Source organism: Squalius cephalus (assembly GCF_949319135.1).
Source record: "Squalius cephalus genome assembly, chromosome: 8".
NCBI classification, from domain to species: Eukaryota; Metazoa; Chordata; class Actinopteri; order Cypriniformes; family Leuciscidae; genus Squalius; species Squalius cephalus.
In genome coordinates, this window is record NC_137129.1 from 38,577,887 (window position 1) to 38,589,858 (window position 11,972).

An 11,972-nucleotide genomic window follows, 5' to 3' on the forward strand; every position below is an offset into this window, starting at 1 on the left:
AGGCATCATCAGCGACTCCATTCGGCATATGAACGGGTCACTGATCGAATTAACATAGCCTCGACCAAGAACAAGCGGCTGTACGATCGGACGGCCAGAGAGGCTCCGTTACTGCCCGGGGAGAGAGTTTTGGTACGGGACAATCGACGCCAAGGTAAGGGCAAACTGAGTGATCGGTGGGAGGCCATGCCTTATGTAGTACAAAGCCAGCAACGTCCCTACCAGCCGGTTTATACCATCCGCCCTGAGGGAAAGTCAGGCCCAGAACGGGTGATACATCGGAATTTAATCCGCCCCTGTCCGAATTATCCAAAACCTGTGGTAGAAGCTTCCACTGTCCCAGTGGCACCTAGGCCGCCCTTAGTAGGTTGGGCAGTGGTTCCAAGGAGCCTAAATGTCGAGCCAAGAGGGGAGGACCCCGCCTCGCCGCCAAGACGTTCCCAACGGGACAACAGAGGACGACCCCCTGCAAGGTATGGAGACTGGGTCTCTGACCCTCGTTCTAGGGACTAGAACGGATTGGTGGGGGAGGATGTCACGGGGTGACGATTAAGTGGAACTGCCCCGCTCTATACTTGTTTCCAGGGGGAGCAAGTTCGATGTAACACCGGAACGGTTCCGGGTCTTCCTGTGTAAACAGTCTGACGGAGCTCGCTGATTAGGAAAACGAGTGACAGCTGGGCGATGAGCAGAGATTGAGCCACGAGGGGGATTATAAAAGGATCCGGTTGATGGGCAGGAGGGAAGCCCTTTTGAAAAGGGTGGTGATGGCGCAGTGGATAAGACACAAGCCTTTGGTGTGAGAGACCCGGGTTCGAATCCACTGTGAGACACCAATGTGTCCCTGAGCAAGACACTTAACCCCTAGTTGCTCCAGAGGCGTGCGACCTCTGACATGTATAGCAATTGTAAGTCGCTTTGGATAAAAGCGTCAGCTAAATGAATAAATGTAAAATGTAAATGTAAAAGTTCTTTTGTGCAGTTTGGCAGCGAAGTCTAAGTTTTGTGCTGGAGTTTTGGGGTAAGAAGACTTTTGGGCGGACGCAGACTGGAGGAAATCTGTTGTTGTCGATTCACTGATTACATCGGGCAGTACACGAGAGGGCAGAACGATAAAGAACGGAGAGGACTGTGAGTAAAGAAGGAAGAGCTGGAACGTAGTGATATGATTGAACTGTGTGAATTCAACGAACAGACAAGTGTTATCTGCCAGTCCTATTAGGAGGTTATGCCTGTAGCGCTCGCCACCTGCTAGTATGTGGTGAAACTGCCCCGGCGTCCGGTGAGTTCTATTCTGAAACTTTTCAATGCCAGTTGTGTCTCCATAGTCAACCGTCTACACAGCTTGGATGTACAGTTGCCAGAGGGGCGGAGAGAGTCGGCTGGGACCACGACAGAAGACCCTATTCACTGTGAGTTGATGTGAGTTGCAGTGCCTAATGTGAAGTGAACACGTGTGATCATTTGAAGTGACTGAATTGTGCACTGGTGTGGAAACTGAAGTTTATGTCTGCCTGTTCTCCAGTCGTCTACTCGTGGGTTCTGAAGGCCAAACTGAAATTAACTAACTGTTGTGTGTTGAGCATATGCTGTGCAGGAATGCAGCTCGAACTCGTCTGAGTGGAAGAGGATTTATGAGAGATCTATGAATGCTGTTGACGATTGAAACCTGTATTCACTTCTGTGGTTCTGTGAACATAGAGAAACTGCCCTCTATCATCGAATACTGCCATCACTGCTCTGTGGTAAGAAGATCCAGTTGCTGATTGTTAAATCTTCTATTCACCATGATTGTTCTGTGAACATAGAGAAACTGCCCTCTGCCATTGAATACTGCCATCGCTGCTTTGCGGTAAGAAGATTCAGATGTTGAATGTCAAGTCTTCTATTCATCACGATTGTTCTGTGAACATAGAGAAACTGCCCTCTGCTATTGAATGCTGTTGCCGCTGTCCTGTGGAGAGAAGGCTCAGCTGTTGATGATTGAAATCTGCATCCACTTCTGTGGTTCTGTGAACATAGAGAGACTGCCCTCTGTCATCGAATATTGCCATCGCTGCTCTGTGGTAAGAAGATTCAGTTGCTGAATGTCAAGTCTTCTATTCATCACGATTGTTCTGTGAACATAGAGAAACTGCCCTCTGCTATTGAATGCTGTTGTCGTTGTCCTGTGGAGAGAAGGCTCAGCTGTTGATGATTGAAATCTGCATTCACCTCTGTGGTTCTGTGAACATAAAGAAACTGCCCTCTGCTATTGAATACTGCCATCGCTGCTCTGGGGTAAGAAGATTCTGTTGTTGAATGCCAAGCTTTCTATTTGCCATGATTGTTCTGTGAACACAGAGAAACCGCCCCCCTGCTATCGAATACTGCCATCGCTGCTCTGAGGATTGCCCTGTTAGTGGAAGTGGCCAACACCGTTCTGTGGGGAAGAGAGCGACTGTTGTTGCGACTCAACGGTTGTGGAGGGGGAGCTGCCCCCAGCTAGTGAGTGTGTCCCGTGGAGGGAACGAGAGAGTTCCTCGGTGGTCATCTGCGACGAAGTGCTGGAGCGCGGCTGACGCTTCCCCTGCCCGATCCTCCCCTCTATCCCAAAGAGAGGCGACACTCAAATAATTGATGCTGTCCTGTGATATGAGTAATTCCCTTCCTTTGCTGTCAATTTCCCACTAGCACGTGCTCCATTACTTACCTCCAGCCGAAGAGGAGTTGCTGTGCAAATCCCTGCCAGTGTCCTGAGCCATTACTTACCTCCAGCCGAAGAGGAGTGCTGTGCAAATCCCGGCCAGTGCCTGAGCCATTACTTACCTCCAGTCGAAGAGGAGTTGCCGTGCAAATCCCTGCCAGTGCCTGAGCCATTACTTTTTTAACTAAATAAAATATATGTTTTTGATCCATATCTTGTCTGGTCTGTCGTGTCTCTGGGTAACTCCTCGAGGTGGTACGTTGTGAAGGGGAGGGAAGTCCACCCCGACCTGTGACACATACATGGCAATAAAGCTCTTTCTGAAGTATTATGTCCATAAAGCTTACAGAACACAAGTTAAAGTTTAAAGAAACACGCCAATGTTTTTTGAAATAGGGCTTATTCACCTTCTTTCCTACATTTAGATTGGTGGGCAAATGGAATCCTTTGTTGCCAGCATGTCCTGAGTAAAAGTGATACAAAAAAAAAAAAAAAAAAAAAACTTCTTGTGGCCTGCGTATTCACAACGAGTACAAATAGCGATGAAGATTAACACTAGGCGATTTCCTAGGCAGAGATTGACTTGGGACTAAATTAGGGGGAGGCACAGGCGAAGCACTGCTACTTGGGCGCAGACATATCACGCAACACATGAAATCCCACGACTTCCGTCAGATAGTAGTTAATAATAGTTTCTTAATGTGGAAAGTGGATTGTACCATGTATACACAGGTAGGCTATACATTCCATTTTTAAACATAAGCAATATGTTTTTCTACCTTACAAGGAAGTTGCAAGTCTCTCTGTGATGTAGCCTATATAAGCTCAATCTTACTGTACCACCTCAGAGAAAGATAAAGGCATGAGGGTGTGAGAGGAAGGAGGAAACATAGAGATGATGTGGTAAGGAAGGAGAAACCCAGAGAAACCATTTACAGCTAGCATGATGGGGTGAGAATATAGAGAAATAGGGAACAGAGAAATCTAGAATGAAGACCACCTCTCATGTAGCCGTATTCTTATGCCTGTTTCTCTCTGTCTGACACATGACACATATATATATAACTAGATGTACTGCATGGTGGTACAAAATATGACCGCCACTCAGGCCTGCACTGGCTTTCCAAAAAAAAAAAGACGTGGAGCAATTTGGCTGTATTGCGTGTTTATGTATATACCTAAAAAAAAGTAGTAGTATGTGCATGTCTGTCTGTGTGTGTATGTGTGTGTGTTTGTGTATGTGTGTGTCTGTGTGTGTGTGTGTCTGTGCGTGTATGTATGCGTGCGTACATGTGTGTGCGCGTGTGTGTTTGTGTGTGTGTCTGTGCATGTGGATTTGTATGTGTGTGTGTATGGGTGTGTGTCTGTGCGTGTGGATGTCAGTGTGTGTGCAATTTTTGCGTTTGTTTGTATTCCTGCATGTGTGTGTGTGACAGTTAGGGTTGCCAACTTCAGAAAAGGAAAATGCGGGACAATCGTGGTTATTTATAGGAAAATGAGGGACACTCAAAATATTTGTACTGTATCACACAGTGTACGTCATTTCAGTGTCTGCAGTTAAGTTTGTGTTTAAAAGGTTATCAGACATAAACACATTTGTATTGCTTAACCTATTTATGTATTTAATTCTAAAAATAATTTTAATGTCATACATGAAAAAAGTCACATTACAAACAAACCATAGTTCAAAATAACAGCATTTATCTAAAATAGAAAGCTTTTTTAACATTATACACTAGGCTTACAGTTCAAAAGTTTGGGGTTAGTAAGATTATTTTTTGGGGAAAAAAAAGAAAGTAATTGCCTACTTTTATTCAGCAAGGATGCATTACATTATTTAAAAGTGACAGTTAAGATAATGTTACAAAAGCTTTCTATGTACTTTCTAAAAAGCTTTAAAACATTCATAATAATCAGAAATGTTTTTTGAGCATATTATTCCCTCAGGTAGATTACATGTCTTGCGTGGCTGGATGTTAGACTCATGAACAATAATCACGTTGTTTGCATTCGCCAAAATTGATTAGCCGAAATCAAAACGTGGACAGTGAAAGGAAATTACCGTTAGCGCGAGACGAGTCCGGCTTGAAGCGGAAGCGACCAGACGGCAGAGGATGTTCGCAAATCAAACAATGATTTGTCTCAAAACAGTGATTAAAAAAAGCTGTGATTGGATGATGACAGGTGTCGGTGATCATTCTCAAGTGTCGTGGTCAGCACTGCTGCTGTTGCTGTTGTATCAGTCAGTGGTTTATCAGCTTGTCAAAAAACGGGACACGGGAGGTCACGCACGGGACAAATAAATTAGGCCCAAAATACGGGACGTCCCGCCTAATTCGGGACAGTTGGCAACCTTAGTGACAGTATCATCCTAAACCAGCAACCCTTCGCTCAACACCACCATCTACAGGCCGATGAGTGTACAGTCACTAAATGTGCACATAAATGAATTTATTTTATACCCCCCATGGATGAAATTCTACGAAACTTAGCATACCCCCAGAGGATGTCAAGTTAATCATACACATGAAATATGGTGCAGTTCTAAACATCTCAACTGAAGATAGGGGTGATTAAAGCAGAATAATATTGCATTTTCATTTTTTATGGGAGGGGCGCAAATCACAAATGAGTGATTATGGGCTAGGTTGATGTGGGCCCTTAAAGGGATAGTTCACTTTGAAATTAAATTTTGGTATGTTTTAGCTTACCTGAAGGGCATCCAAGATGTAGGTGTCTTTTTTTCCGCAGTAGTTTCAATTTTTATATTTTTAGGTCAAACCGTTCTTGTCTGTTAGTCATTTCATGCAGGTATATGGATACTGACTCAAAGAGCTTGCACAAAGTCCAAAATAAAACAGTTCCCCATCGTCCAAATTAAACAATTCCCCATCGTAAGTACACATTGATGGCCTAAGACACGAAACGAGCGGTTTGTGTGAGAAAACGAACAGTATTTATATAGTTTTTAGCTCTTATAACACAGCCGCGTCCAAATGATCTGAGGGCTCGGCGGGTATAGATATATACACTAGATGTCGCCTTGGTTACTGCAGTTCATTGGAACGAAACCGTAGCCAAGCGACATCTAGTGTATATATCTATACCCGCCCTTGGGCAGGTATAGATATATACACTAGATGTCGCCTTCGCTACTGCAGTTCATTGGAACGGAACCGTAGCCAAGGCGACATCTAGTATATCTATACCCGCCGAGCCCTCAGATCATTTGGACGCGGCTGTGTTATAAGAGCTAAAAACTATATAAATACTGTTCGTTTTCTCACACAAACCGCTCGTTTCGTGTCTTAGGCCATCAATGTGTACTTACGATGGGGAATTGTTTAATTTGGACGATGGGGAACTGTTTTATTTTGGACTTTATGCAAGCTCTTTGAGTCAGTATCCATATACCTGCATGAAATGACTAACAGACAAGAACGGTTTGACCTAAAAATATCAAAATTGAAACTACTGCGGAAAAAAAGACACCTACATCTTGGATGCCCTTCAGGTAAGCTAAAACATACCAAAATTTAATTTCAAAGTGAACTATCCCTTTAAGACCAACATACCATAAAAATTTCTTCATCCTCGGTGCCACGGTTCAGGTAGTTATTTAGGAAAAACTGCATTTTTGGGGTTTGGGGGGGCCCAGCGCGGGGGGGGGGGGGGGGGGGGGATTGGCCCCCGGGGACCAAACGAAATTTTTCCGTAAAAGTCTAGTGGGGCTACATGCCCACCAAATTTCATGTTCCCCGGTGTTTCGGTGTCCCTGGTATCGTTGACGAAAAATTCAGTAGATGACAAAAAAAAAAAAAAAAAAAAAACTTTGACAATCCCTATATGACCGCTTTCATAATAAATCTCTTGGCAAAAGTAACTGGTGTAGCTTCCGTGATTCAACAATAATGGGGGAAAGCAGGATTTTCAAATCTACAATTATACACTGCCCATCATTTTAATCCCATATCAAACATAGTATGTTATGTCTATTTTAATTTATTTATTTTATTTCACGTTTTTAGGTACAATATTATGTTAGTCCACAGCCCCCCACCAGGGGGTGCTGATGCTATGACGAGGGGGGCTGCAGCCCCCGCAACACCCCCCTTCCCTCGCTACTGGATAGCATGTCTATTCACCTTATTTTCGAACGCGGAAGTAAACATGGGTCCAATATCCGGTTTTTGTGCGGCACTTCCGTTTCCTCGCTTCCCTGGGCTAAATAACGATATCGATCGCGAAGGATTATGCAGAAAGTTGACAGAAAAATGTTACACATGCCGTAACAGATGAATACTACAAAGAACTAAAGCCCCGCCTCACTCAGTTAGGGTACCGGACCTGGTTGAAAACACTCATGCATCTAGCTGGCAGAGTGCCAAAACTTCGCCGGCGCCTTCAGCACCGCCCTAAACACGGTCGAGCCAACGCTGGACTAATATAGCATATGGAGGTATTTTGTCATGTCAAATGTATTAATAATGCCATCAGAATGCAACCAAAGCATAGGATAGCAAATAGATGGCTATAAATAATTGTAAATCATACAAAATAAATGCCATCATCATGCCATGATCACTAGATTTTATACAGGGGTTACTATAATGATTTTGTTTCTCCTTGGAGTTTTTATCATGGTTTTTATTGAGACTTCATAGCCCAGCCACTTTTCTGGTATCGGGTGGTCTTCTGTAGGTTTTGTGTTCACGAAATGAAAAGAACAAACATACGGTCGTTTCGATGGTTTCTTCAAATGTAAAGCTTTTAATCACAGGCGAAGGGATTCCTCAGGCCGGCGACACACTGCGTGTGTCCGTTTTTATTTCGGCTCCCATAGTTAGGTTAGAACGTGCACACTGCCTGCGTGAAACGCGAGTCTCACATGCGCGGAAAACGCGTGCATGCTATAAATAGAATCAACGCCTATTTTTCACGCGACACGCAAGCGTTTTGGAAGCGTTTCCAGGCAAAATAGAATAGGAAAAGATGTTTGTATGTCATTTTGACATGAATACATATTAATAAATGACATTTTGACGTTTGAAAATTTAGGTTTTGACAAATGCAGATATAATGCAATGAAAAAAAAAAATCGATTTTCTAATGTTGCACCTGTCAATACAGAACGAAATATTCTGTAGCCTATTTTGCCGTCAATACTGCCGACGTTGTCTTTGCTGCTATGTGTTTAACATTAAGTATAGGCCTTCCACTACTCTCTCCCCATTATGTCGAATATAATCACCAATGAATGAGGCTTATCATATATGACACCTAGCAGTGCCGCGTCAGACACGTTTCTGGTGTGCAAAGACATGTAAAACGCCACGCAACAGAAACGCCACGCAGCCAGTGTGTCGCTGGTCGTAGGGTGCCTGATGATTAAAATGTCAATGATTTCGATGATTAAAACACTCCTGCTCCAAGTAAATCTTTCTTTTGTACCAGTTATTATGACAACCTCTAACTGCACAAACAATCCCGGTCTTCCCCGAAGCCATAACGATGAGTTAGTTACGAACACTTGTTTGATTAACCGCTATGGTGAAAAGTGAGTTAGCGCGCCAGTGACCGGAAGTGCCTGACCGGAAGTCTCGCACAAAATACCGTCAACTGGCTGCGTCCGTATTTCCGTTAAAAATAAGGTGAATAAAGCAGAGGGTTTCTTTCTAGAAGTTGCATAACCTTCATGTTCTTCACATCCTGAATAAACTTCGTGTTCTTCACATCCTGAATAACCTTCGTGTTCTTCACATCCTGAATAACCTTCGTGTTCTTCACATCCTGAATTACCTTCACAGCTGAAGATGCGTCTGTTTGTCGTCTCGATGCTGCTGGTGTTTGGCTTTCCGTTCATCATGACTGATGTTGTAGATTCATTCACAACATGCAAACAGTTTTTTTTTAAAGATCAGCCTCCAGTGATTCCTGGCATTCTGGAGAATTCAGTCTCAATGAATCAGAATCGGTACAAAATAATCTGTCAAAAATATGACAACAAAAACAGATTTGCTCTCAGCTTACAAATATACTGGGCATGCAGGGAAACGACCTAAACATCCTAAATGGAGGACAGAGCCACAGGTAAGGTTGCAATTTCCTATTTTTTTTTTTCTTTTCTTTTTTTCAGTTATGTTTTAGAAAAAATCCATTATTGTCTCTTTTTTTCTTTGTCAATTATCTGTTCTGTAGCTTGAAGATTCAGAACAGGCTAACAACAGAGACTATCTGAACAACAAAATGAATGTGAATCGTGGACACTTGTTTCCCTGCTGTCATGCAGCTGATCAAGACACTGCCGAATCTACATTCACACTGACCAATGCTGTGCCGCAGGACATAAACTTTAACCGCGGTAGCTGGAGGATCATGGAGGAAACAGTTAGAGAGATCATGAATTCTGACTGCCGTGATGAAAATATTTCTGGGAAGATCTTGGCCTATGTGTTGACAGGAGCTGTGCCGAACACTAAAACACCACCAGATTTATTGAATAACAGAGTCAACATTCCCTCACATGTGGACAGTGTTCTGCTGCTATAACAGTAAGAGTAAAAAATATGTGTCTCAAGCTCACTGGGCTGAAAACATAGATGAGAGCAAAGAGGAAGACAAAAAGATCAGTGCAAAGACGCTGAAGGAATTACAGGACTTTCTGAAGAGCAAATATAATAAAGAAAGCTCACTGTTTAACGGTGACTGTTTGGATCTTTTAAAAGCAGATGTAAGTCCACCTAGAGACACAGATGGTGATGATGAGCCAGACGTCGAGGAACAATCATAGTGGTCCATCATTAGAAATTTACCAGCAGCATTTAGGGCCTGGTTACATTATTGAGCTTTTCTAAATGTAGAGTTGTCATGAAATAACAAGTATAACAGATTTCTGTTATTAATTCTGACACTACGTTCTTTGACTACTACAAAACCATACAAATAAATGCTTTCAAATCATGCAAAATAAAACTTGTCTCTATGGGTTATTTATGTGTTGAACATGTCACTCAACCGTCTCAGTGTTTTTGGCATAACTCAAGAAGTGAACCAAAGATACTAGAATGCTATATGAATACTGCCAATATTAGTTGTAAAACACACAGACCAGGTCACAAAAGACAAGTCAAATGGAAACTCTAGGGCTTAGGTCAGTTCTAGTGAAATATGATTATGTTGCAGGGCTTGTAGTGGAGCATAATGTGTGAAAGACTCACACTCACACTTCAGTCTGTGGATTCACAGGTTTAGATGTGTGAACATGAGTATTAAAGATCATCATTTTTGCTGCTAAACTATTTAAGTGTGCAAGAAGAGGCTGACTGAACTGCAAGACTTTTTGTGGAACTAAAGTTTGCTTTAAAAAACATTAACCTTTCTACAACCACTTTTACTTTCTACAACATTTATTTTTGTTTGTTATTTAGCTCTGCGTGAATATGCGTTTATCGTGAGCGTCCTCGCTGTGCTGCTGGCATTCAGCTGTCCATTTGTCACGTCTGAAGTTCTAGATGAATTTACACACATTACATTAATCTATCATTTACTTTTCTTCTGTAAGTGCTACACCTCTTTTCCTTTAACCTTTAATTCTGTAGTTTTAGTATACATCTGCTATTCAATGCCGATTTTACATCTAGTCTATCAATTTATTGTCTTAAAAGGATAGTTCACACAAAATAAAAAATCTGTCGAATTTCAGTGAATAACTCATAAAACCTGGTAGTAGTCGAATCAGACAATACTTGATTTTTTTTTTTATCCTATAAGAGCTTGACAGATGAATGGTTGTTCCATGGAACAAAAAACTCAATTGAGATTATTCTAAATTCTAATTTTGTGTTTTACATGAAAATTAGGAGGTGTAAATGAAAAAGGCAAAAAAAAAAAAAAAAAAAAAAAAAAAACACAAAAAATCATTTTTGAGTCAATTTTGAACTTACTGCTGAATCTACATTCACACTGACCAACGTAGTGCCACAGAAGATCAGCTTTAATGCCGGCAGTTGGAATCGCATGGAAAATGAGACTATAATAAAGTTTTAGCCCATGTGCTGACCGGAGCAATACCTGGAAACAATAAACTAAATGAGAAAGTGAACATTCCCTCTCACATGTGGATGGCATTCTGCAGTTACAACAGTGCAGATAGATTATGGGTCTCTCAAGCTTATTGGGCCCTAAACAAAGAAGAAAGAAAAGATGAAGAGAAACCGATCAGTAAAAAGAGTCTGAAGGAATGACAGGATTTCTGAGTCAAAATGGGTGAAAAATATAAGTTGTTTGAGAGCAACTGTGCCAAAAAACAAACAAAAACAAATCAAAACAAAAAAACACATACAACAAACATACCAAAAGTAGCATAAGGATTCAAAATCATTGAATTATCAGTTATTACGTTTGTAGGATTAGAAGCCTGTCAAAGGCCATTTTTAGCATTTACATTTTTGATACATATGTCTGAAGTCCAGAGCCTGTTATAAATGGGACTGCGTGTAAACTGTTCTTTCTCTAATAAAGCTTGTGCAAAAGTTGGCTCATCAGAGTTATTTTACTGTCTACAGGGAAATGAGGACTAGTTCACGAGTTCACACTTACATACAATTAGAGGAAGTAGAGTTTAATGCATATTTGGCGTTCTGTCCGGAGTTCGGCCCGAACCCAGAGTACACCCCCCCTCCCCCATAGAGTCCCCAGACTTGAGTCCACAGAATTAGATTAGTGTGTGTGTGTGTGTGTGTGTGGTATCACTGCTACAGCTTTTGTTTAAAGGGATACTTCAGGATTTAGCATTAAGCTTTGTATTAGTAGAAAACCTGTAGTATTTTCGAATTACCATGCTTTCCACCCTCATACCCCCTTGAGACAAGAGATTTATGTATTTTTTGTCTGGAAAAAATCCTCCGATGACACAAAAATCGTCATTTTGCGTCATCGGAGGATTTTCTGGCCAGAGGCTAAAGACTACAGCCAGTAGATGGCGTAGTTCCGCATGTTTTCAGCCCCGCCCATAGAGGGTTGGATCTCACTCACAGAATGTACACAGTGTCAGCCGTCTTTCTTTGGAAGCTAAGCTAGCAGGCTCTTGTTCTGTGGAGAAAGCTGAATAGTAGGAGAAAGCTGAGTAAGTAGGGGTTACCATCCTCCTTTTCCCGGACTTGTCCGGCGGGCGAGATCGTTCAAAATGTACGGGATTCAGCTTTTGCGTTCTGCGGTCGCCATTCATTGTTTACATGCACACCTTTTGTTTCAATTTAACTGAATACATTCCGATTGGTGAATCTGA

The 11,972-nt window shown here is 42.0% G+C and overlaps 1 pseudogene across 1 annotated transcript; it reads left to right on the top strand.

Annotated features, from left to right (window-relative positions):
* Window positions 1-8,437: 8,437 nt before the first annotated feature.
* On the top strand, window positions 8,438-9,508 carry LOC307162977 (annotated as a pseudogene). Its single transcript has 2 exons — window positions 8,438-8,727; window positions 8,885-9,508. The product of its transcript is annotated as an uncharacterized misc_RNA (transcript).
* The last annotated feature ends 2,464 nt before the right edge of the window (window positions 9,509-11,972 follow it).